Genomic DNA, 9,808 nt, shown 5'->3' on the forward strand with positions numbered 1-9,808 from the left:
AAGGAAAAATACATGAGATACATAAGGAAAAATAAACTGTCTTTTTAGTAATTCTGTTGCATGTTAAGGAAAAAAAACCTCAAATCCAATCCAGTTCATGTTTCATAACTGAGAGTATCATTTCAACATCCAGATGTGGAGGTGCTCCAGCCTGGCTGTGCCCAGGGGGTGGCATGATGTGCCATGGGCTGGATGGTGCCTGGGCCATGTGAGATTGAGGGACCCGCTGCAGGCTGGACAAAGTCTATCCATGGGCCGGATCCAGCCTGTGGGCCATATTTTGCCACCCCTGAGGTAGATCCTGCTTAGTTTAACTCAGTTAAAAAACCCTGTTGTTTCAGTAATTCATACACATGGCTGGGAGCCAGGTAACCTATTACAGGCAGTCCTTGACATAACGCTTATAGTTACAAAGAACGGCACTTACAACGTTTATAAATTGATACCCTGTTTAGATTTTCTGACGTCAGTTTCAACTTTCAATTGACGCTCGATCCATTGCCATGGCACGCCAGCGAACAAGTTCGCTGCATCGCTCATGTCCCTGGAAAACAGCTGTCCAAACTTCCTTGGACACTTTCTTTAAGAAAGCAGACAAGACTCCAGAAAAAACCTGCAGCCAAAATCTGAAGAGGGCTATTTAAGTGTTATTAATTGCCATTTGACATTAAATGGTTTGCGACAAAGAACAAATGCAGTGAAATTATTAATTACTAGCGCTGACTAATCCTTTACCAGAAGCTAACTTACCGCTTCCTAGTATTTTATTAACCTTCTGGGATTCTGAGGTCATGTTCTCGACAGCTGTTTTACTAATAGGTATCCTGCTTTGCCAGCAAGGCAGTTTTAATACCATACCGTGAAAATCAAGTGCAAGGTGCAAATCTTGAAAGGTGAGGAAAAAGCTGCCAAACCCACCAGATTACCAAACTTGTCGTGACAAAAAAAGTATAAATTTAAGTCAGGCAAAGATTATTTAGCCTTTTAGAAGGTCACTCAATGTCCTAGAGTGCATTCCACAGGGCCATGACATGAATTTCAGGCTTACACATTCATCATCAGCATGTCTGGCTGTTTTAGGAGTTAGCTGCTTACTGTGAGGAAGGCTATTTTGTTTAAAATGGGAAGTTTTAATAGAAACAATTAGAACAGGGCAAATGGTAGTTTTTTTGTGGTGCCACTTGATTCCAAGTTTGAAACCTCTTGCTTATGGTTTGCAACACACTTATTGCCCAACCCATCATTATCTATCATTACTTGGAGCAAAATGGCTACAGAACAGATCTTCCTAGAAGGTTTTGAAAACCTTTAGTGGGAGGTTGAAAAGTTAAAGTTCATAGCCAACAACACACAGAGATCAACGTGTACAGGGTGAAAACACTAATATAAATCTGGCTTGACTCATCTGCCATGACTCACTTCGTATGCTGAATGCCAAAGTTACATTACAACAGTTCTTGGTTCGATTGCTGAAACAATATATGATTAGGAAGTGGTTAGTCATCCTATAGCAGTGTGTACATTGGGCAAGTACTCCACCCCTTTCAAACGGGCTGCTCACACCCCTCTCCTCTACAGAAATAGAGGCAGGACCAGAGAATACATCTTCCATCTACTTTCTACCATAAAGCAGGGGCGGGCAAGTGCTGGTTTGTGTGCTGAATTGGGCCTGCGGCAGATTCCATTTCCCAGCAGTCTGTGGCGACAGCTCCTTCTGGCTGCCACCACCGGACCCAGCCCTGCCGCCTGGGCACCCAAACCCATCTGCCCTGCACCTACTGCCAGGCAGGGCATGCAGCCAGGATGGGGTCATAGCCCAGAGTGAGGCAGGTGGCCAGGAGCCTCCAGGATCTTGCGGGGGGATGGGGCAGAGCCACAGTCCACTTTCCACAAGGCCCTGTGACAAATGTGGGTTCCACAGGCAGGGGCATGCAGGCAGCAGATCATGGCTCTGACACTGTGCTGTCACCAATACAAGATCCCAGCCCCAGAGCAGCTCCCCGCCCAGCCACTCGCCCTCACCATGCCACTTTGGGCCACTCTCCGTGGAGACCCCAAGAGCAACAGGGCCATGACAGTGTGGAGTTGGGGCAGAGCACCAGTTCTATGGCCCAGCGATGTCACAGCACCGCTGCTCCCAGGGTCTCCAGGGAGACCGGCTGGGTCAAGGGCTGCTGGGAAATGGAGTCGGGCCATCAGCCAAATCTGCCATTTTGCTCACCCATGCTATAAAGAATAAAAGACTGATGTTCTAGCATTAAATAGCATGCTGGTGGTGGGAGGAAGCAATTCCCTAGCTGACACAAAGCCTGTGTGTTGAGTAGCCAGGACACAAACTAGGGACTTGCTATAGAATACTGTAATCTATGCTGCGCAGCAAGAGAAGACAGGATGTACAAGCCACTTCTCCTTAGTCTCTGGACTGGAATTAGCCCCTACCATCAGAATGAATGTAATAAACATGTCACCATTTTAAAGTCCTGTGGTTTCGGGGTCACATATTATTCTGCCGTTATTAAAAGGCCGTTATACAAAATGATGCAGGCTTGATATAAGTGAGTGCAGAAAAAAGGGAAAAATCTCAGTGCTGGTACCTGTTCTGTTCTCCATGGAAGTAGAAGACACAAGACAGCAAATTACAGGCCTGATTGATCCTAAACCCCACTGACAAATTTTTTCCCCGAAGTGCTCTGCCCATCAATCATGTTGCCTTTTGATTGGAAAAAAATAAGTTTGTCAAAACCCTCCATATTTTGGGTAAGCAAGTTACCAAATGACACTCACTACAGTCCTAGGAGTGAGGCAGTCATTTAGGAGTAGTAGAAATATTTGATGCTATTTGATTTTGAAATTGTTTTTAAATCATTAACAATATGTACTAAAAGCTCCCTTAAAAACAACTCGAGGGCAAATGTTAGGAAGTAAAATCCTAGGTTGTTTCCTCTTTACAATAATCCTATTAGAAGAACACTTTTTCCATCAGACTTAAATTTCCATTTAAGCATAATATTTTTATGGTTGTTGGGGGGGAAACCAAAACAAAACACTGTAGCATTTGTCTATGTGCCATGGGAATTTAGGCATACTAGTCCCCGGCTCCTTTAGATCTGGTTAATCTGATACCTGCTACAGCAAGATAATGGGAGCTCCTCTTCCTTGTTCAAATAGCAAGTCTGTACATAACCCAAAAGAGGATGAAACATTTCAGAAAGACCAGTATTGGGACTTCCTCCAAAGCAATATCATATTTCCTTTTGTTCTGTGGAGTACATGACAAGGCAAGTTTCCTGAGAGTTGCTTATATTAGAATTACTTTTTGGGTCTAAAGTAAATATTTTGGAGGGCATGCTGCAGAATGGATTCTGACAATAGCCACCAGCTTTATGGTCATAAAAGTGTATTTTCCTTCCATTCACCAAGCATTGAGCTAGGAAAAAACCCTAAAAAATAACATCAAAACCAAAAATCAAGTCTGTTTTAGAATTAGCTTGATAACAAATAATACCCCCCTTCCTTTTTTTTTAGGATTGAGATACTTTAAAAAAAATACACACTAGAACAACATTGCAATATAGCACAGACAGGCAGTGGTAAAATCCTGGCCTCTGATGCTGCTGAAATACCATAGTTAATGAAGTCACAATCCTTAAAGAAATCCACAAAAATCAATGAGAGGTATTTGGAGTAGAGGCAGGAAACTAGAGCACAAAGCAGACTTTTCCATTAAGGGAAAAACCTGTTCCTCCTCCAAACCGGGCTAAATTGAGACTTCTTGTCCTTGAGGTCTGTCCCCTAATAATTTCACATCCTGAACAGTTCATTTTCCTTTTTTTTTTGCATAGCCCCCGCTTCATAACTGCCATCCCACCCACAGCCTCATTTTGTCAAACTCCAGATTCCAACCGTGGAATCTTGCCATGCTTTTGTCTGCCAGATTAAAGACACTTCCACCAAAAATCTTCTCCTGAAAATGGCTTTCCTCTTCCCCATGTTATCCCTTTTGCAAAACAAGAGGTTTTCATAGTTTTCAGACTTAAATCCTTTCCAAAGGCCTATTTCACATATTGTCTAGCGGAAGCCAGTTAATTGACTGCTCATTTGTTTTCAGATTCTACACTGCACTCCCAACCTCACCATCTAGGTTTGTATGATTATGTCAAAGTTGTACATAATGAGAGAGAATATGTTCATTAAAAATGGAAATGAACAAGAAAGCCATTGTGTTCTTAAATTCTTTGGTTAAAAAGACATGTACCACTTCACTCTGTTAGAGCCTCTTGTCTACTGCATTATAAAAATCCACCATGGGACACATCACACCTCTTGATGGTTATAAAAAGGGCCTACCCTAGAACAGTGCTGTCAAAAGCAAACAACAAATACTGTAACAAACAATTCACATTCATCTCTTCTTGGATGAAAGTCAACACCACTCTCTTTTCTGTACTCCAGTGTTTTCTGCATCTTAAACAGTCATCTGATACTAAAAATTGTATATGCAATTCTGCATCTGTTTCCCTTGAATGGAAAAAGAAATGTTCACACAGCAATCATTTTGATAACAAAATCCCTGATCCTACAACAAGTTCAACATAGCTTCCTAATTCAGCAGGGTTTTGTATGGGGGTCCAACACTACACCTCTAAGTACTTGTGGCTACCTTAATCCTCTCGTAGCGTGCACTTACACCAGAGACTACCGATCTATCCAAACCTTCCACATTGTCAGCAACACACCTAACTCTATTTGAACAAAGGAAAACAAGGCATGCAGTGAGTCCAAGTTTAACCTCTAAGTTTCCAGTGCAATTTTACTCGTGTGGGCCCACCCCTTCAAAAATATCTTCCAGTACAATTGTCAGCCCACAGACTCTCCTGAAATTCCAGGCGAGAGAGCTTGCTGCCAGGATTCAGACTGCAAAATCGTCAGCAGAGAAATCCTACCTTAAGGCAAGTCTTTTAAGACTTACCATAGCTTTTTTCCTTGGTATAAATCTAACTGCAAGGGCTGGTTGCCTCCTACACTTCGGCACGGCAGGCTTCAGTTTTAGAGCCGTCGGGGTCTCCACTTATTAGGCAAGTGCCACAGATGAAGCCCCGTGCCTTCCCCAGTGCCACTCAGACCCCTACCCCCTGTCTGATCTGCTGCTCCGCTCTTCTCTCCCTGATCTCCAATCTGTGGCTGTCCTCTCCCAGACCTGAGGAGGCTGCCCATGCATGGCACCTAGGCTGCAGCTTGCCCAGCCAGGACGCAGATAAAGCACAGCGCCAGGCGGCTCAGGCAGCAGGGGCCAGTGCCACCCGGTGCCCAGCAGCACCACGGCACGGGCCCGCAGGGACCCTGCTGCATGCCAGAGACAGCAGCGCTCCCCAGGACACCTTCGGAAGCCGGCTCCATCTCTGCCCCCGCCTCCCCCGCCCCTGCAGCCACAGGGGCCCCCACGGCTGGGGGGGGGCGGGTCCCCCCCCCCCGCCCCTCCAGCCACAAGGGCCCCCGCGGCTGGCGGAGGAGGGTCCCCCCGCCCCGGCCCTCCCGCTGCCACCTGCCAGGAGGAGAAGGAGGAGGAGCGGCGGCGGCAACAACTGCGAGCTCGGGCGGCCCGCTCCCGGAAGCGGCGGGAGCCGAGCAATGGGGCGGGGGGCGGGGCAGGGACAGCGGAGGAGCGCGCAGCGCCGGGCGGTTGGGGCCGCACGCGGGGTTCTCACGCGCGGTGGTTGCACGTGCACACGCGGGCATACACGCACGGACATAGCACGCGACAATGCCACACGCGCGCGCGCGGACTTAACCTGCGGTAATGCCACACTCCCACACACACACACTTAACACGTGATAATCTCGTACCCATGTTCACACACACACACAGACTTAACACGCGACAATGCCACACACACGGAGACTTAACCTGCGGTAATGCCACACACACTTAACACGTGATCATTCCATACACACACACACACACACACACACACGGATTTACCATGCGATAATGCAACACCCATACACACAGATTTAACACGTGATGAATCTGCCCCGGTGCTGAGGGCTCCTCTGAACTCTGTTTACCACTTCTTCTCCCTGCTGAGGGCAGGAAAGGAGAGGATAAGAAAAATAATTTTCAGTCATGGGATGCTGTTTCTTGTATTCCCTTTCCACCGCCCCCCGGAGCATCTTTTTCTTCTTACACAGAGGCTCTGATGTAGGTTCGCTCAGGCTTGCCAATATTTGAAAGGCATGAAAAGAAACATTTGGGATAGAAAAAATAGGTGCACAGGACCAGATCAGTAATGTTAGTTTTGCAACTACCTGACTGACGACCTCAGGCTGCACTCTAGGAAAAACTTCACAGTCAGGGCCCCATTAGCCCCAGCCTTCCACCACCCTGGAAGGACCACCCAAGGACCATCCCTGTTACAGGGGGCTGTCTCAGGCTGGTCTAATCTTTGGCCTGCCCACCTGTCTAGGGCAGTCCTCCCACTTGCCTCTCCTGCCACACCTTTGATGTAACTAAGTAGTAGTACTTCTTCTATGCCTGCCTGGCCCCAACTGGATCCCTCCTTCTCAGGCAGTCTCCTCCTTCCTCATTCTGGGCTGCCTTCTCCCTCTTGGCAGTGGCCCCCTCTGGGACCTTTGGCCACACAGGCCCTGGCCTCATCTCTAGGCCAGTCAGAACCCCAGACCCCTGGCTTTGGGCATCCCTCACGGTTGGCGCTCTGGCCCTTCAACCGTTCTGGTCCTGGACCCAGCACTGACCAGTCGAGGGTTTCTCTGGTCAGGTTAATGAGCTGTTTGCCCTCTCTCTCTCATATGGGTCTACCTTCTCGGGCCCTCCAAACCCAGCTCACTCAGTCTCTAAGACCAGTCTACGTACAGTCCTGCAAGCCCGCCCATGCAGACCCTACTCTATGCAGCCTTCTCACACGCCCTCACCAGGGCCACTAGGCCTTAAGCCCGTTGGGTCTCAGGCCTGATAAACAATGCTTGGACCCCTCACCTGTCCCCTCTATGGATCGTGGGGGGTGAAGCTATACAGTACCCCACACTCACCTTTCACTAGGTAGACACTGGTGTGGTATTTCCTAGGGACCACTCCACCACAGGCAGCCCCACCACACCATCCAACCCCAGAAGGGTGTAGTTTTCGGTCATTCTCCAGGACCAGGAACCTTCTCCATCCCCATAGTTCTTACCCTGAACCTCCAGGTGTTCTGGGAGTAGCAGCTCCAGCTGGTGATGTTCTTCTTCCGGCTCCCTGCAGCCACTGCCTGCTCAGCTCTCAGGGCCTGGGTTTATATTGAGGGTGCTCCGCCCCATCCTCCAATCCAGGAGCCTTTTTCATGTTCCAAGTCAAATCAGCCGAATCAATTCCAAATCTGTGAGTCATTCAAGAACCAAATGTGGCTCTACTACTGGCAAACACCCTCCACCCCTGCCTGGGGCTTCATATGCTTCCAAACCCTTTGACAGGCATCCTCTGTGCAGTCCCAAGCCCAAAAGCTTGGGGTTTGGATGCCCCCGAGTTTGACTTGCCCTCAGCCAGAGGGTTGCAGGAGCAAGCTAGGGAGGAGTCTCCCATTTCCATAAACTTGGTATGTTGCCAAGATCCTCCCACAAGAAGCTGGCCAGTGGGAAGGTAACAATAGAGGCTGTCATACGGGGTCCTGTCCACAAGCAGACATGGGTGCAACCCTCCACTACACAGTGCCATTTTAATTGTATTACCTCGGTCAGGGTATTTCCCCCACCGCCATCATAGTCATGGTATCTCCCCTGCCAGGTAATGTGATTGGGGTAGTATGTTATTTGAGGAGAGACCTGGAAGAGAATTTTACTAGCAGCATAATGCCTGGCCTGGAAAAGAGAAGCAAATGGGTTATATGAGAAGGCATTGGTTGCATTTAACAAGAGATAATTTTTCATGGAGGAGAGGTACAAAGTTATCCTAGTGGAATTTTAGGTGTGCACCCGTCTGCATGAGCAAATTATTTCAGTTTTGCTTGGAGCAAACAGGTTTACAGTCCTTCTCTCTATCTGCATCAGCCTCTTTTGCCTTAGTCAAATCATTTTGGTCAACATTTGTATTACCACTATGTCTGCAATATAAAAATCAGGACATTCAGCAGCTGAGCAAATCAAAAATCAGGTCCAGCAGAGCCACAAACAACTGGTACAAACCAGACTAATTCCAGCAGTTAAGCTGGGCTAAATTTAGCACTGTAACAAATATTCAAGTGCACTGACCTCAGAAAGCACATGCTGACTCATGCCACACTTGAATTTGGTCTGTTTTGGGGGACTGCGCGTGAAGGGGGTTAATACATATTGTCACAACCCAATTATAGCAGTGCCCATGCCACAAGCAAGAGATACTATTTAAAGCAGTTTTATTTTGCACTAGGTTAACTAAGGGTTAACAAAATGATAGTAACAGCTTTTTTGCTGTGTATGCCAACAAGAGATTTATTGCTGCGCCACTAACAGAAATGAAACTTTAACCTTCTGTGCTTTACATAAATCATTATAATTGGTCAAAGAAAACAGGGAGTAGCCCTGTGATAATACCCTAGCGAAAACTGCTATATAATTGTTGATTCTAATTAAATTTATGACGTGGCAAAAAGCAATTGGCTATTATACAAATAAAACCCGCATACACTTCCGCGAAGTCAGGAACCTCCGTACGCACCTTGGAGACCTCTGAACATACATGTCAGAGTAACTGACAATTTGATCACTTGTCAGTTCCCCGTCTCGACCCAATCTCAGACGTAAATCAACGACTGCCGGCCCGACCATTTCTGCACGAACGCTTATGCAGACCAACCTAATGAACTCGAAGCTGTAACTAACCAAGTACCTCTGACCTCCGTTATTCATCACCTTGGTGGCATGGATAAGCAATCTTGCTTTGCAACCGATAAGCGTCTGTGCCTAATTCCACTCCAAGCGTCATAAGTACCCGCCTGACGGCCTCTAAGGCTCCGGACCCCTCGCTGCATTGCATGGCAGCGACATGGCGTCACGAACAGGATCAAGGGGAAATGTGATGGAGGTGGAATTAATTAAGAACTGCCCCTGGTGCAGTGGGGGGTGCCGCATAGATAACGCGGATGAATTATGGGCCCATATTGCTTATCACCAAGCGAGCGGAGCAGAGACAGGGTGCGTCAGCAGCTACTTCTCGCTGAGAGGAGAGGAGGGAGTCGGAAAGGAGTGGGCAAGCTCCGAGTTGGACAAAGGGAAGATGATTAATGTAGTGTCACTCCTACTGCGTGAAAATGCAAACTTAAAAACCCAGTTAGCTACAGTCAGCAAAGCTGCTGTGGAGATGGCAGCGTGCCAAAACCCTCCGCCGCCACCAAAAAATGGCGCCGAGAAAAAAAATGAGCTGCCCGGAGGACCTGGAAAAGAAGGGCGGAGCCACAAAAAAACAGGCGGGACTCCACCCAGCTACCCTGCCCCAGGAGATGATGTCGCTCCCAACGGCCCCACCTCCATACCACAGGGAGGGGGCAACGAGCGAGAATCCGATCCTCCCACCAGACACAGTAACAACTACAGCTGCCGCTCATCCTGTAACAATAACCAAGCAAGTAACCAACCCGGAGGGTGCAACCACCACCCTTGACACCATCGAGGCGTGCATGAAGATTTACGGAGAAGAGGACACCATCACCCTTCGCCTTCTCCTCAACCTGCTCGTTATTCAGCCAGCAGAGAATCTTTTAAGTCACCTTCCACGACTGCAAGCCCTTGTGAAGTCAGTAGCTGCAAACCCAGCCGGCATATCAAGCCACCTTACTGCATA

Source organism: Alligator sinensis, unplaced genomic scaffold (genome assembly GCF_000455745.1).
Source record: "Alligator sinensis unplaced genomic scaffold, ASM45574v1 scaffold342_1, whole genome shotgun sequence".
NCBI lineage: Eukaryota > Metazoa > Chordata > Crocodylia > Alligatoridae > Alligator > Alligator sinensis.